Source organism: Hordeum vulgare, chromosome 6H, assembly GCF_904849725.1.
Source record: "Hordeum vulgare subsp. vulgare chromosome 6H, MorexV3_pseudomolecules_assembly, whole genome shotgun sequence".
In the NCBI taxonomy this organism is placed as follows: Eukaryota; Viridiplantae; Streptophyta; class Magnoliopsida; order Poales; family Poaceae; genus Hordeum; species Hordeum vulgare.
In genome coordinates, this window is record NC_058523.1 from 103,317,049 (window position 1) to 103,335,507 (window position 18,459).

The window sequence follows — 18,459 nt, forward strand, 5'->3', positions numbered from 1 at the left end:
TATTGGAGAAAGCTTTTCATCGATGTGACCACGAGAAGCAGTGGTGAATGGCGTCGACCTGTGTGCGGACAACGGACCTCGCAGGCGACCACCTTGTGGGAGTGGCGGTAGGAGATCTCGGGGCCGACGGAGTGAATCTAGATCGAGGGGCTCAACGAGCATGCGGCCAGACTGCTTCCCAAAATCAATCTGAATAGAGGGGCTCAACGAGCATGCGGCCAGCCTGCTTCCCACCTCGTCCAGGCTCCCGGAGCCAAACCACACGACGTCGCGCACCGCCGCGTCGGACTCCCCCTCCTGACACGCGCCGAAGCACAGAGCGCGCCGGATTCGGGCCCGTCTGACCTGTGAAGGTCCTCCTACGCCTTGCCTGTGAGTGCTGCCTGCGCTCCCGTGTTTGTTTTGGACTCTGTTTCTGACTGTGGCTCTGTTTCTGACCGTGTCCTGCTACAACTCGGTGCTGCCGGACGAGGATTGGTTCTCTTGTATAAGATGGAACGATCCTGAGCTGAAAACTCCATCAGGTTGCGTATTTGGACGAGAAATAATTCATAAAATCCAACGATCCTGAGCTGAAAACTCCAACAGGTAGTTGGACGAGATAAGCATCATGTGGCCTTCAAGTTCGACGGAGACAGAAGTGACAAGTTCGTCGGAGGTAGAAGAATCGTCGGACGTAGAAAAATATCCATCGAGCCATCCAATATCGCAAACGATGGCTACACCACAGATATGTAATATAAATTTAATCATTTTATTTTTTATTGTACAGAGAATATGTATGAAGTTTTCATAGAATGATCAGCATAGTTGTTGTTTTGTATCTTACCTTTGTTTAAACTGATTCCTGCGATAGTGTTTCTGACAGTTTGAGTTTGCCATTTATTTTTGTTGTGACTGCAGAAAATAGATGACAACAGTGAACTTAATATTGCACAGGATTTTGATAACCGACCTACCAAAAAAGCAAAAACATCTGAATCAGGTGTTCTGGAGTCATCACCTATGTCAACATCTACTCCTCTTTCTGATTGTCTTGAATCGATTATGCCGGAATCAGATATTCTGATAGATCATGATCCATTACCATCAACTCCAACCCCATCTAGCTCCACATTATCTCCTGTTTTTCCATTACATGATGTTAACGAAGCAGTTAACGAAGCAGATTTACATAAAGAGATGAAAGTTGATGACAAAATTGATCTAGGCCCATGCAGCCCCACAATATCTTCTAATTTTCCATTACATGATCTTAAGGATCCAGATTCCAATAAAGAGATCAAAGATGATCAGACATATTATTACCTCCCACAAGGTATTTGTTTAACTTATGATGTATATTTTCATATCCAATATATATTCTTTAATTATTATTTTTTTGCAGAGTATACATTAACCGATCATGATCTATGTGCTCATATAGCAATAGAATCACATCCGGGGAAAAAATTGTTGATTCAGATAGATGGAAGTATTGTATTACAAAAGCAATTAATGTGTCTGCTACATGAAAAAGAGTGGATCAATGATGATGTAAGTACCCTTACCCAAACAGAAATATTTTCAAAATTTTAATATCTATTAGTAATGTATTTATTCAATCTTCACTACAGGTGATCAATGCATATATATGTTGTATGAAGGACCAACTACATGTCCAGAATAACAATAGTGTATATTTTGAGAGTCCTTTTGTTACCTCACTATTTAAACGTGATGGTGAGCATGGCATACAACAAGATAGTGCCTTTATGACAGAGCTTGTGAAAAAATATATGAAGCATGACATGGTAATATCCATAACTATAATTTTCATGTTCTAGGTTTCATTTTTTTTAAAGATCCTAATTATTTTATTACAGATTGAACTTCCAATAAATACGAAGAACACACATTGGTATTTAGCCATTCTGAATACAAAAAAGCGTGAGATTCAAGTACTCGACTCATTGTGCTGGAAGTTTGACCGAGAGGATCTCGCTATTATTGTTAGTTACAACACCAATTTAATTACTATATGTAAATGACGTACATTCATTGTTCACTAATGTGTATCATTTCTGATCACTATTTCTTTTTTAGCTACGAGGAATACAATTTCATTTGGAACACCTTAAAAGTCATAACTTGGTAAGTGATGATTGGAAATACGTTGATCTTACTGAATGGAAGATCACATAACAGTTACAAAAGCCAATTCAAAAAGATAGTTCTTCATGTGGTTAGTTTATGGTCAAATTTATGGAATATTTCACGGGTTGTGCCCTATCCTACCCAATTACACAGGTATGTATCTTCTTTCTTCACTATAAGAAGTATGTTAATTTTACAAAAACTATGCTAATTTTTAAAAATATATTAATTATTTTTCGTGTTGCACAGGAGATGATTACTTCTTTTAGGTATAAGTTAGCCAGCATATTATTATGTTGGAAAACAAACAATGCAGATATGACTACAAGCGTTGAACAAAGTGACGATGACACCGAGGAAGATGTTGATGATGTTCAAATATTGGAAAGTCTTGTTGGAATTATGCCCTAGAGGCAATAATAAATATAGTTATTATTATAATTCCTGTATCAAGATAATAGTTTATTATCCATGCTATAATTGTATTGAATGAAGACTCATTTGCATGTGTGGATACATAGACAAAACACCGTCCCTAGCATGCCTCTAGTTGGCTAGCCAGTTGATCGATGATAGTCAGTGTCTTCTGATTATGAACAAGGTGTTGTTGCTTGATAACTGGATCACGTCATTGGGAGAATCACGTGATGGACTAGACCCAAACTAATAGACGTAGCATGTTGATCGTGTCATTTTGTTGCTACTGTTTTCTGCGTGTCAAGTATTTATTCCTATGACCATGAGATCATATAACTCACTGACACCGGAGGAATGCTTTGTGTGTATCAAACGTCGCAACGTAACTGGGTGACTATAAAGATGCTCTACAGGTATCTCCGAAGGTGTTAGTTGAGTTAGTATGGATCAAGACTGGGATTTGTCACTCCGTGTGACGGAGAGGTATCTCGGGGCCCACTCGGTAATACAACATCACACACAAGCCTTGCAAGCAATGTAACTTAGTGTAAGTTGCGGGATCTTGTATTACGGAACGAGTAAAGAGACTTGCCGGTAAACGAGATTGAAATAGGTATGCGGATACTGACGATCGAATCTCGGGCAAGTAACACACCGAAGGACAAAGGGAATGACATACGGGATTATACGAATCCTTGGCACTGAGGTTCAAACGATAAGATCTTCGTAGAATATGTAGGATCCAATATGGGCATCCAGGTCCCGCTATTGGATATTGACCGAGGAGTCTCTCGGGTCATGTCTACATAGTTCTCGAACCCGCAGGGTCTGCACACTTAAGGTTCGACGTTGTTTTATGCGTATTTGAGTTATATGGTTGGTTACCGAATGTTGTTCGGAGTCCCGGATGAGATCACGGACGTCACGAGGGTTTTTGTATTGGTCCAGAAACGAAGATTGATATATAGGATGACCTCATTTGATTACCGAAAGGTTTTCGGAGTTACCGGGAATGTACCGGGAATGACGAATGGGTTCCGGGGGTTCACCGGGGGGGCAACCCACCCCGGGGAAGCCCATAGGCCTTGGGGGAGACACACCAACCCTTAGTGGGCTGGTGGGACAGCCCACAAGTGCCCTATGCGCCAAGGAGAAGAAAATCAAGAGAGAAAGAAAAAAAAAGGAGGAGGTGGGAAGGAAGGGGGACTCCCTCCCACCAAACCTAGTCCAACTCGGTTTGGGGGGGAGAGTCCTCCCCCTTGGACTCGGCCGACCCCCTTGGGGCTCCTTGAGCCCCAAGGCAAGGCCCCCTCCCTCCCACCTATATATACGGAGGTTTTAGGGCTGATTTGAGACGACTTTTCCACGGCAGCCCGACCACATACCTCCACGGTTTTTCCTCTAGATCGCGTTTCTGCGGAGCTCGGACGGAGCCCTGCTGAGACAAGGTCATCACCAACCTCCGGAGCGCCGTCATGCTGCCGGAGAAATCTTCTACCTCTCTGTCTCTCTTGATGGATCAAGAAGGCCGAGATCATCGTCGAGCTGTACGTGTGCTGAACGCGGAGGTGTCGTCCGTTCGGTACTAGATCGTGGGACTGATCGCGGGATTGTTCGCGGGGCGGATCGAGGGACGTGAGGACGTTCCACTACATCAACCGCGTTCTCTAACGCTTCTGCTGTACGGTCTACAAGGGTACGTAGATCACTCATCCCCTCTCGTAGATGGACATCACCATGATAGGTCTTCGTGTGCGTAGGAAAATTTTTGTTTCCCATGCGACGTTCCCCAACAGTGGAATCATGAGCTAGGTTCATGCGTAGATGTCTTCTCGAGTAGAACACAAAAGTTTTTGTGGGCGGTGATGTGCGTTTTGCTGCCCTCCTTAGTCTTTTCTTGATTCCGCGGTATTGTTGGATTGAAGCTGCTTGGACCGACATTACTCGTACGCTTACGAGAGACTGGTTTCATCGTTACGAGTAACCCCCTTTGCTCAAAGATGACTGGCATGTGTCGGTTTCTCCAACTTTAGTTGAACCGGATTTGACCGAGGAGGTCCTTGGATGAGGTTAAATAGCAACTCATATATCTCCGTTGTGGTGTTTGCGTAAGTAAGATGCGATCCTACTAGATACCCATGGTCACCACGTAAAACATGCAACAACAAAATTAGAGGACGTCTAACTTGTTTTTGCAGGGTATGATTGTGATGTGATATGGCCAACGATGTGATGTGATATATTGGATGTATGAGATGATCATGTTGTAATAGAAATATCGACTTGCACGTCGATGGTACGGCAACCGGCAGGAGCCATAGGGTTGTCTTTATACTAACGTTTGTGCTTGCAGATGCGTTTACTATTTTGCTAGGATGTAGCTTTAGTAGTAATAGCATGAGTAGCACGACAACCCCGATGGCAACACATTGATGGTAGATCATGGTGTGGCGCCGGTGACAAGAAGATCGTGCCGGTGCTTTGGTGATGGAGATCAAGAAGCATGTGATGATGGCCATATCATGTCACTTATGAATTGCATGTGATGTTAATCCTTTTTTTGCACCTTGTTTTGCTTAGAACGACGGTAGCATTATGAGGTGATCTCTCACTAAAATTTCAAGACGAAATTGTGTTCCCCCCGACTGTGCACCGTTGCTACAGTTCGTCGTTTCGAGACACCACGTGATGATCGGGTGTGATAGACTCAACGTTCACATACAACGGGTGCAAAACAGTTGCGCACGCGGAACACTCGGGTTAAGCTTGACGAGCCTAGCATGTGCAGACATGGCCTAGGAACACATGAGACCGAAAGGTCGATCATGAATCATATAGATGATATGATTAGCATAGGGATGCTTACCACTGAAACTATACTCAACTCACGTGATGATCGGACTTGGGATAGTGTAAGTGGATCATGAACCACTCAAATGACTAGAGAGATGTACTTTTTGAGTGGGAGTTTAGCATATAATTTGATTAAGTTAAACTCTAATTATCTTGAACATAGTCTAAGTCCACTTTGAATATATTTGTGTTGTAGATCATGGCTCACGCGACAGTCATCCTGAATTTTAATACGTTCCTAGAGAAAGCTAAGTTGAAAGATGATGGAAGCAACTTTGTAGACTGGGCTCATAATCTTAAGCTAATCTTACAAGCTGGGAAGAAGGATTATGTCCTTAGTGCTGCGCTAGGAGATGAACCACCCGCTACGGCTGATCAGGATGTTAAGAACGCTTGGTTAGCACGTAAGGAGGACTACTCAATAGTTCAATGTGCAGTCTTGTATGGCTTAGAACCGGGACTTCAACGTCGCTTTGAGCGTCATGGAGCATTTGAGATGTTCCAGGAGTTGGAGTTTATCTTTCAGAAGAACGCCCGGATCGAGAGGTATGAGACCTCCGATAAATTCTATGCTTGCAAGATGGAGGAAAACTCGTCTGTCAGTGAACATGTACTCAAAATGTCTGGGTACTCAAACCGTCTAGCTGAGCTGGGGATTGAACTCCCGCAAGAAGCTATCACTGACAGAATCCTTCAATCACTGCCGCCAAGCTACAAAGGCTTTGTGTTGAACTACAACATGCAAGGGATGAACAAGTCTCCCGGCGAGTTGTTTGCGATGTTGAAAGTCGCAGAGTCTGAACTCCGTAAAGAGCATCAAGTGTTGATGGTGAATAAGACCACTAGTTTCAAGAGAAACGGCAAAGGCAAGAAGGGCAATTCGAAGAAGAGCGGCAAGCCTGTTGCCAATCCGCCGAAGAAACCCAAGGCTGGACCTAAGCCTGAAACGGAGTGCTACTATTGCAAGGGTATGGGTCATTGGAAGCGCAATTGCCCCAAGTATCTGGCAGATAAGAAGGCGGGCAAAGAAAAATCAGGTATATTTGATATACATGTTATTGATGTGTACTTAACCGGCTCTCGTAGTAGTGCCTGGGTATTCGATACCGGTTCTGTTGCTCATATTTGCAACTCGAAACAGGAACTGCGGAATAGACGAAGGCTGGCGAAAGATGAAGTGACAATGCGCGTAGGAAATGGTTCCAAGGTTGATGCAATCGCCGTCGGCACAGTGTCACTTCAGCTACCGTCGGGATTAGTGATGAACTTAAATCATTGTTATTTAGTGCTTGCGTTGAGCATGAACATTATATCTGGATCTTGTTTATTGCGAGACGGTTACTCTTTTAAGTCAGAGAATAATGGTTGTTCTATTTCTATGAGTAACATCTTTTATGGTCATGCACCGAATGTGAGAGGATTGTTCATATTGAATCTTGATAGCGATACGCATATACATAACATTGAGACCAAAACAGTTAGAGTAAACAATGATAGCGCCATATTTTTGTGGCACTGCCGCTTGGGTCATATTGGTGTAAAGCGCATGAAGAAACTCCATGCTGATAGACTTTTGGAGTCACTTGACTTTGATTCACTTGACACGTGCGAACCATGCCTCATGGGCAAGATGACTAAGACTCCGTTCTCCGGAACAATGGAGCGTGCAAGTGACTTATTAGAAATCATACATACCGATGTGTGTGGTCCAATGAGCGTGGAGGCACGCGGCGGATATCGTTATTTTCTCACCTTCACTGAAGATTTGAGTAGGTATGGTTATGTCTACTTGATGAAGCACAAGTCTGAAACATTTGCAAAGTTCAAGCAATTTCAGAGTGAAGTGGAAAATCATCGTAACAAGAAGATCAAGTTCCTACGGTCTGATCGTGGGGGTGAATATCTGAGTTTCGAGTTTGGTGATCACTTAAGAAAATGTGGAATTGTTTCACAGTTGACACCGCCTGGAACACCACAGCGTAATGGTGTGTCCGAACGTCGTAATCGTACTTTGTTAGAGATGGTGCGATCTATGATGTCTCTTACTGATTTGTCGTTATCATTTTGGGGTTATGCATTAGAAACAGCTGCATTCACTTTAAATAGGGCACCATCAAAATCCGTTGAGACGACACCATACGAACTGTGGTATGGCAAAAGGCCAAAGTTGTCGTTTCTTAAAGTTTGGGGATGTGATGCTTATGTCAAAAAGCTTCAGCCTGAAAAGCTGGAACCCAAAGCGGAAAAGTGCGTCTTCATAGGTTACCCAAAAGAGACAGTTGGGTACACCTTCTATCTCAAATCCGAGGGCAAAGTGTTTGTTGCTAAGAACGGAGCTTTTCTCGAGAAGGAGTTTCTCTCGAGAGAATTGAGTGGGAGGAAGATAGAGCTTGACGAGGTTGTCGAACCTCTCATCCCTCTGGATGGTGGCGCAGGGCAAGGGGAAACCTCTGTCGTTGCGACGCCGGTTGAGGAGGAAGTTAATGATGGTGATCATGAAACTCCAGTTCAAGTTTCTGTTGAACCACGCAGGTCGACGAGATCACGCGCTGCTCCAGAGTGGTACGGTAATCCCGTCTTATCAATCATGTTGTTAGACAACAATGAACCTACAAATTATGAAGAAGCAATGGTGGGCCCAGATTCCAAGAAATGGCTAGAAGCCATGAAGTCCGAGATAGGATCCATGTATGAGAACAAAGTGTGGACTTTGGAGATACTACCTGAGGGCCGCAAGGCTATTCAGAACAAATGGATCTTTAAGAAGAAGACGGACGCTGACGGTAATGTGACCGTTTATAAAGCTCGACTTGTGGCAAAGGGTTTTTCACAAGTTCCAGGAGTTGACTACGATGAGACTTTCTCACCCGTAGCGATGCTTAAGTCCGTCAGAATCATGTTAGCAATAGCTGCATTTTTCGATTATGAAATCTGGCAGATGGATGTCAAAACGGCGTTCCTTAACGGTTTCCTTAAGGAAGAGTTGTATATGATGCAACCCGAAGGTTTTGTCGATCCTAAGAGTGCTAACAAGGTGTGCAAGCTCCAGCGATCCATTTATGGACTGGTGCAAGCATCTCGGAGTTGGAACAAACGCTTTGATGAGGTGATCAAAGCATTTGGGTTTATACAAGTGGTTGGAGAATATTGTATTTACAAGAAAGTGAGTGGGAGCTCTGTGGCGTTTCTAATATTATATGTGGATGACATATTACTGATTGGAAACAACGTAGAGCTTTTGGAGAGCATAAAAGGTTACTTGAATAAAAGTTTCTCTATGAAGGACCTAGGAGAAGCTGCTTACATTCTAGGCATTAAGATCTATAGGGATAGATCAAAACGCCTGATAGGACTTTCACAAAGCACATACCTTGATAAAGTTTTGAAGAGGTTCAAAATGGAACAGTCCAAGAAAGGGTTCTTGCCAGTTTTACAAGGTACGAAATTGAGTAAGACTCAGTGCCCAGCAACTGATGAAGATAGAGAGCATATGCGCTCCGTCCCCTATGCTTCAGCCATAGGTTCTATCATGTATGCAATGCTGTGCACTAGACCGGATGTTAGCCTGGCCATAAGTATGGCAGGTAGGTTCCAGAGTAATCCAGGAGTGGATCACTGGATAGCGGTCAAGAATATCCTGAAGTACCTGAAAAGGACTAAGGAGATGTTTCTCGTGTATGGAGGTGACGAAGAGCTCGCCGTAAAAGGTTACATCGATGCAAGCTTTGACACAGATCCGGACGACTCTAAGTCGCAAACCGGATACGTATTTATTCTTAATGGGGGTGTAGTAAGCTGGTGCAGTTCCAAGCAAAGCGTCGTAGCAGATTCTACATGTGAAGCGGAGTACATGGCTGCCTCGGAGGCGGCTAAGGAGGGTGTCTGGATGAAGCAGTTCATGACGGATCTTAGAGTGGTGCCAAGCGCACTGAATCCAATAACCTTGTTCTGTGACAACACTGGTGCCATTGCCTTAGCAAAGGAACCACGGTTTCACAAGAAGACCAGACACATCAAACGACGCTTCAACCTCATCCGCGACTACGTCGAGGAAGAGGACGTAAATATATGCAAAGTGCACACGGATCTGAATGTAGCAGACCCGCTGACTAAACCTCTTCCACGGCCAAAACATGATCGACACCAGAACTGTATGGGTGTTAGATTTATTACAATGTAATTCACATGGTGATGTGAGTGCTAGATTATTGACTCTAGTGCAAGTGGGAGACTGTTGGAATTATGCCCTAGAGGCAATAATAAATATAGTTATTATTATAATTCCTGTATCAAGATAATAGTTTATTATCCATGCTATAATTGTATTGAATGAAGACTCATTTGCATGTTTGGATACATAGACAAAACACCGTCCCTAGCATGCCTCTAGTTGGCTAGCCAGTTGATCGATGATAGTCAGTGTCTTCTAATTATGAACAAGGTGTTGTTGCTTGATAACTGGATCACGTCATTGGGAGAATCACGTGATGGACTAGACCCAAACTAATAGACGTAGCATGTCGATCGTGTCATTTTGTTGCTACTGTTTTCTGCGTGTCAAGTATTTATTCCTATGACCATGAGATCATATAACTCACTGACACCGGAGGAATGCTTTGTGTGTATCAAACGTCGCAACGTAACTGGGTGACTATAAAGATGCTCTACAGGTATCTCCGAAGGTGTTAGTTGAGTTAGTATGGATCAAGACTGGGATTTGTTACTCCGTGTGACGGAGAGGTATCTCGGGGCCCACTCGGTAATACAACATCACACACAAGCCTTGCAAGCAATGTAACTTAGTGTAAGTTGCGGGATCTTGTATTACGGAACGAGTAAAGAGACTTGCCGGTAAACGAGATTGAAATAGGTATGCGGATACTGACGATCGAATCTCGGGCAAGTAACATACCGAAGGACAAAGGGAATGACATACGGGATTATACGAATCCTTGGCACTGAGGTTCAAACGATAAGATCTTCGTAGAATATGTAGGATCCAATATGGGCATCCAGGTCCCGCTATTGGATATTGACCGAGGAGTCTCTCGGGTCATGTCTACATAGTTCTCGAACCCGCAGGGTCTGCACACTTAAGGTTCGACGTTGTTTTATGTGTATTTGAGTTATATGGTTGGTTATCGAATGTTGTTCGGAGTCCCGGATGAGATCACGGACGTCACGAGGGTTTCCGGAATGGTCCGGAAACGAAGATTGATATATAGGATGACCTCATTTGATTACCGGAAGGTTTTCGGAGTTACCGGGAATGTACCGGGAATGACGAATGGGTTCCGGGGGTTCACCGGGGGGGCAACCCACCCCGGGGAAGCCCGTAGGCCTTGGGGGAGACACACCAACCCTTAGTGGGATGGTGGGATAGCCCACAAGTGCCCTATGCGCCAAGGAGAAGAAAATCAAGAGAGAAAAAAAAAAAGGAGGAGGTGGGAAGGAAGGGGGACTCCCTCCCACCAAACCTAGTCCAACTCGGTTTGGGGGGGGGGGGAGAGTCCTCCCCCTTGGACTCGGCCGACCCCCTTGGGGCTCCTTGAGCCCCAAGGCAATCCCCCCTCCCTCCCATCTATATATACGGAGGTTTTAGGGCTGATTTGAGACGACTTTTCCACGGCAGCCCGACCACATACCTCCACGGTTTTTCCTCTAGATCGCGTTTCTGCGGAGCTCGGGCGGAGCCCTGCTGAGACAAGGTCATCACCAACCTCCGGAGTGCCGTCACGCTCCGGAGAACTCTTCTACCTCTCCGTCTCTCTTGCTGGATCAAGAAGGCCGAGATCATCGTCGAGCTGTACGTGTGCTGAACGCGGAGGTGCCGTCCGTTCGATACTAGATCGTGGGACTGATCACGGGATTGTTCGCGGGGCGGATCGAGGGACGTGAGGACGTTCCACTACATCAACCGCGTTCTCTAACGCTTCTGCTGTACGGTCTACAAGGGTACGTAGATCACTCATCCCCTCTCGTAGATGGACATCACCATGATAGGTCTTCGTGTGCGTAGGAAAATTTTTGTTTCCCATGCGACGTTCCCCAACAAGTCTAGATTATATAAAAGAATCAAAACAAAAAAACCCAGTATCTATTGAAAATAGATACAGATCATTGATATCTATTCTTTCAAACATGAGCTTGAATGAGTTAACAGGTGCACTCTGTAGCTTTATTACCTCAATCAATTACACCGACATTTTAGAGTAAGTCATTTGAAATTAGTAGTGCAATTGTATAATAACTTATTTTCTTAATGGTTTATTTTATTATAATTTTCTCAATTGCCATCATCATCAGGAAGGTATGGGTCCGGAGTTCAAAGCCATATCCAATTAGCTTGTCTCTCAAAAAACTACAAGGAATGTTTAAGGGTGATTTACCAATGGACCGGGATTGCTTTAATTTGGTCGTACGGAAGATTATGTTTGATGACATCCAAACGGCAAAAAAAACAAAACGGTTAATAGTGAAGCATTATCTAGATTTGAAATTTTGGGTAAGTTTTTATGTTCATTATATTTTCTTTATATATTCTAAAGTTCTAATATTCTTTCGAACTAATTATTTTATATACTAGATAACTACTGATTTTGGACGACATCTAGATTTCCGTAAAAAATTAGATGTGGAACAACTAGCAAATTATGTTTGTAGTTGGCCTGGTATCGAATATAATGTTTCAACATGCAAAACGGTAAGAGCACTTCCATTTACCTTTCGCCCCAATTTTTATTACATCTAATATGTAGCCTATTTCAGATCCATGTTCCAATACAATCCAACGATGATTTTATTCTGTTCACATTGGACAAAGATTCTAGAACGGTGTACATCTTGGATCCTACTCCTATTAATCCCATCTACCGATGCAACCCACTTGCAAAATATGTGCACAAGATTATATGGATAGCAGAACACTTACCGAAAACAATGTCAAAAGCATGCCCTGGGTCTAGATGGAATGAAAATATTCTCCTATGGCATCAAAAAATAATAGATGATATTCCGGTTTATAACAGGTAACATTTTTCAGGAGTTAACTACTATTTCCTTCATCTCAAAATTCTTGTCTTAGGTTTGACTAGAGATGGATGTATCTAAATACTAAAATGTGACTAGGTACATTCATATCTAGAGAAATCTAAAACAAGAATTTTAGGACGTAGGGAGTAAATACCAAGTATTTTGTAACATGTCACATTACTATGTATACAATATTAATTACTAACAATATAATTCGTATATACAAGGGAATTGTCCGGTTATCTTGTTCCCCTCTTCATGTCCAAATGGCAAGACGAAAGACCACATTTGCCATTTTTAAAGGTAAGTGTCGCTACGATCTACATCATTAATTTTATAATTACACATCTCATGTTGATGTCATCCTAAAAAATGAATGTACAGGATGGATATGAACTCAGAAAACTAATTTTGGGTCAAGTGCTAACATTCAAGGACAATGAATGTGAAGATAACATGCCTGCTGGTGTATTGGAATTCATCAATTGTATCAGGAAAATCCAAAGTAAAACTGGTATGTCAAATCTTTACCTGATACTGCTATTTTATGAATTGAACCCGCAGTCAAATAATTACTCATATTTCTGATTACATTTGCTTTACCAATATTCTTGTGCAGAGAGCTCAATCGATGGAAGGTGATATATCAAAGAGAATTTTATCAACCAACAGTTAATAGGCAGTGAGCAGTTAGACAATGAACATGTAGATCTAGAGTTTTTTTTAGAAAGTAAAGCTGGAGTTTGGTTTGTACTAAAGAAATCAAATAAGAAGTTCTAATAGAGATGCAAATTCTTTTAGAGATAGTCGTGTAATGTGTTGATGAAATATTATTTTGTAGGTGCTTGTCATTGATTATGTTTGTTTCATTTTTTGCTTTGCTTTTATATGTAATGCCTTGGTTAAAAAGGTATATGTAGTATTTCTGATGCTTACGTTACATAACCAAAGCATTTACTTCTTAGTTCTTTTCAAATATATACAAAACACAATCTAATCCGAGTTACATCATACACCATGGTTTCAATACAATTTTTGTGTGGGTAACACGTTTATCCATCCTAAGAAAACAAAATATTTAGCAAAAGGCCAGTGCGTTGCAACAGAAGACAGAAAAAAAATACGCCATAGAAAAATATCCAATGGGCTATATTGCAACATATAAAAATAATTAATATATGCTTAAAAATGTATAAATCAAACCAATTTATTTAAGCAACTCAAATAGTAGCATGATTCTACATTAAATAATGCTCAAGTCCTTTTGGATCACTTTACACTGTACACTGTTCTGAACTGTATAATGTTCACTGTATACTGTACACTGTTGCAGCAGTGTTTGGAGTCGAAGCTGTTTTTCCTTTGCATGAGTCCGTATTCTAATCAAATTACAGCTATGCTAAGCAAGAGTCTGAATTCTAATCTAATTACATACACGTGGTGCAAGAGTCCGAATTCTAATCTAATTACATACACGTGATGCAAGAGTCCGAATCCTAATCTAATTAGATACACAATGATGCTCCTTTATAAAAATAGGACATAGATTCCCCTGGATTAGCTACTTTGTACGTCAGCTTTGCACAACAAGTCGTGCCCTTTATACGAGCCGTTGAAACAACACATCTCTGGACACATCGAGCCGTTGAAACAACACATCGCTGGACAGCCCGTGTTCCATCTGAGGTACGCTGTCTGCAACACTATATGATACTTATCAGATAACTTGTATATACTTGAAGGTGATGCCTACCATAGAATAATCTGAGATACAATCAGAAATTTGCTAAAATTTGCTGAGATATAATAGAGCAAAACAGATTAGTTATGGCATATGGTCATTAACATGCATATGTGATGTAAGCCTAAATGTTAACCAGCAACCATATAATACTGCCAAGCTATATAAGCTACCAGTTTATATCCATATGAACCAAGTCTCGTGCCCACTCAAAAACACAATGTTGCATCTCCAAGTGAAACTCGTATGAACATAAATGCAGTAACATGATAGAAATCTGGTGATAGAAATCTGGAGATAGCACTAATCGATCTACTCGATGTCATCTGTAGTTCGTAGGTAAATAAAAATGTGCATGTCAACTTGAAGTCCTAGATAGTTTGTACAAATACTCATATCACCAGACTGCCCCTTTAAACCTGTATGGATGAGCGTTTTATTAAATTTTAATTTTTTTCAGGATGCTATGTTAAAAATATGATACTGCCTTGTACAGATTAAATCTATTATATCATTAATTTGGAATTCTTACATTATACAAAATCTCATACAGGAAACTTATTTGGAGCAAATGGATGCAGCCAAAGAACAAAAAAGAAAGAGAGATAGAGATCGGTATGCACGGATGACAAATGAAGAAAGGCAGGAGTCAAAGGAAAAAATAAAAAGGAAAAATAAAGAGCGGAATGAACGGATGACCGAGGAAGAAAGGCAAGACAAACTGAAAAAAAGGCGCGAAGCCTATCATCAAAAGAAATATTCAGGAAAGACACCAGAACAAAAGGCGACACAACGCGCACAAGAAAAGAAAAAATACGAAAACATGCAACCAGAACGGAAGAAAGCAAGAATAGAACAAATTGAAGTTCGTCGCCAATTGAAACGCAATACACCATCAAAGGATTCAATTGCAATGGAGAACCCTGAATATGTCGCAACCGAAGAGGAAGTTAGAAGCTCCAAATTAACTACAAAACACAGGAATCGTGTCGCGGGAGGAAAAAGGCAAACATTGATACATGAACGTAACGAAGAATTCACAAGAAGACGGAAGCAAATTGTCGCCGAATCATCAAAAGAAGATAAATCCATGACGGAAACCTGCGATGAAAACAATCAACCATTAGAGCAGCCACAAGTCATGACTTACGGTAAAAATCTCGATTTTATACTCGCATTCGAATTTATCTGTAGAACTAACAATCTATTCTGGACAGACATTCCCTCCTCAATGTTTCCAAGCATCAGAGAAACAGATAGACCAACAGAATCATTATACAATGATGATCACAATAAAGTGGCTTTGTGGGAAGACATCCCATCCACAATGCTTCCAACAATCCAAAAAGTGCATGCACGAATACAATCATTATGCAATGATGATCACGGTAAGTTTATACATATCACATATAAATACATTTATGTACAAACTTTTTTATATATAACAATAAAAAATAATTGCACAGGTAATGATGGAATCATGTATGACAAAGAAGAGACTATTAAGGAAATAGATGCGGCAACAAAAAAAATATACAACGAGGATCACGGTAAGGTTACCAATTTCATATATGCTCTTACGCAATAAAAAAAATCTCTCTCCCTCTATATATATACACACACACACACACACACACACACACACACTCAAAATAAAAAATATAAACACAGGTAATGATGGAGTCATATTGAAGAAGACACCGACGAAGATGAATACATGTTCACCGGTGAAGGTATGCTTAACACAATTAAAATAAATTTTTGCATTATATAATACTACTTACTAAATTTAATTTGTTGCATATAAAACCAGAGTTGGACATGGAAGTGGAAATTGAAACCATAGAAGACGAGGCCCTCAACCCTGATCCATATGATTTCGTCTACAGCAACATACCGACAAGCACAAACGTGCTCCAAAAAGAAGAAGATTGCAGATTCTGCCATGCAACCAAATTCAAGTATGAAACTGAAGGATTATGCTGCAGAAAAGGACAGATAAGACTAGCCAATCCAAAAACACCACCTGAACTCATGAGACTTTGGACAAGCAACGACTCCGATGCAAGACATTTTCGGCAAAATATAAGATTTTCAATGGGCACTTCTCATTTACTACCCTATACTGCCACCTCGACAGAGAAACAACTGACATGCGAACAGCTGGTATTTACACCTTTCGAGCACATGGTCAAATATATCATAACATAAACTCATTCGGTAATAATGACTCGCATCCAAAGCACCTCCAGTTATACTTCTACGATGATGATCCAAACTTAGAGCATCGATACGGTTATTGCCGTGAGGAAATGTACGAGCAAGACAAGGATGTGATTGGAATAATAACAGACATCCTACGTAGTAACCCATACTCTGAACAGTTCAGGAGTTTAGGGAAAGCCCAAAACCTTGAGGACTACAGACTCATTTTGAACCTTGACCAGAGATTGGACCAAAGAACATACAACGCACCAATTAATTCAGAGGTAGCTGCAGTGTGGATTGAAGGAAATGAAAGAAGAGATACTTATGACAGAAATGTAATATTACATGGGAACAACAAAGAAAAAGAGCACATTCGATCATATTATGGGTGCTATGATCCATTGTCATATCCTTTATTCTTTCCAAGAGCTGAACTCGGTTGGCATAGGAAAATACCAAAGAAGGACACACGTGAGGTAGATATTGATGATGATGATATCAGTAATGACGATGACCCAGGTAAAAAAGATCATATACTATTATATCCAGTATTCAATTTTCATATATGACTACGTATGTAACTAACTTATTATGCTGCCATATTTGAACAGATTCAGCCAGTGGTCTGTGGGTAACCATGAGAGAATACTACTGCTATAAATTCCATACACGACCAAGTATATTCAACCCAATTTTGCATGGCGGACGGCTTTTCCAACAGTTTGTTGTAGATACATACATCAAGATTGAATGCTCTAGACTAGATTTCATTTGGCACAATCAAAAGAAAATAAGGGCGGACCTATACCAAGGCCTTCTAGACAGCATTCAAGCTGGAGAACAGAATGGAGATGCAGTCGGAAAAACGAGAATACTTGCATCATCATTTATTGGAGGGCCACGAGATAAACTACGTCGGTATCTTGATGCTATGGCTTTAGTTAGAAAATATGGAAAGCCAGATGTATTCCTAACAATGACCTGCAACCCCAACTGGGAAGAGATCACACGTGAACTAGAAACTGGACAAACACCACAAGATCGCCCAGACATTGTCGTTCGTGTTTTCAGGGCCAAGCTACAAGAAATGAAGAAACAACTATTTGAGAAGGCCATTCTTGGAAAGGTTCAAGCATATACGTATGTCGTAGAATTCCAAAAGAGGGGATTACCCCATGCTCACTTTCTGCTAATCACGACCAGAAAATACAAGTACACATGTCCAGAGCAATATGACAGAATCATCTATGCCGAGCTACCTAACAAGCACAAGTACCCAGATCTATACAGAATGGTAATCAAACATATGATGCATGGTCCTTGCGGTGCATTGAATAGACTTTGTCCATGCACAAAGAATCGCCCATCATGCAAGAACAATTATCCAAGGGCATTTAACGAAACTACGATTCAAGGAAAGGACTCCTACCCAATATATAGGAGACGCGATGACGGTCGGACTGAAACGGTCCGAAATTGCAAACTAGATAACAGGTGGGTGGTTCCTTACAATCCATATCTGTTAAAGGTGTTCAACTGCCACATAAATGTTGAGATATGCTCAAGCATTAAAGCCGTTAAGTACCTCTTCAAGTACATCTACAAGGGTCATGATCGAGCATCTGTATCTATAACTGACAAAGCAGACGACGTCGAAATCGATGAGATTAAGCAATACAGAGACGCACGGTGGGTGACACCTCCTGAAGCATTGTGGAGAATATATGGCTTTGAGCTAAGCAAAATGCACCCACCGGTCTTGAAACTGCAGCTACATCTACCAAATATGCACATGGTTTCATATCATGGAATGGAAAAAATACAGAATGTTATTGACCGTGAAGGCACGGAAAGGTCAATGTTGACTGCGTACTTTGAAGCAAATAGCCTACATGAAAAAGCACGAGGCATACTGTACAGAGAGTTTCCCGAACATTATACTTGGCAAAGTCAGGGAAAGTTTTGGCAGCAGAGGAAGCGAGCCGCTGTGTTCCAGGTTGGCAGGATCGTCTCAGCACACCCGGCTGAAGGAGAACGATACTATCTTCGAGTACTACTAAACCATGTGACAG

General features: G+C 41.5%; 1 long non-coding RNA gene across 2 annotated transcripts; it reads left to right on the forward strand.

Moving 5' to 3' along the window:
• The first annotated feature begins 12,028 nt into the window (after window positions 1-12,028).
• On the forward strand, window positions 12,029-12,953 carry LOC123406173. Of its 2 annotated transcripts, none has more exons than XR_006612021.1 (3): window positions 12,029-12,109; window positions 12,666-12,741; window positions 12,874-12,953. It is a non-coding gene; the product is annotated as an uncharacterized LOC123406173 (long non-coding RNA). The 2 variants fall into 2 exon arrangements; XR_006612020.1 differs by having other exon boundaries at window positions 12,823-12,880.
• Window positions 12,954-18,459: the final 5,506 nt, after the last annotated feature.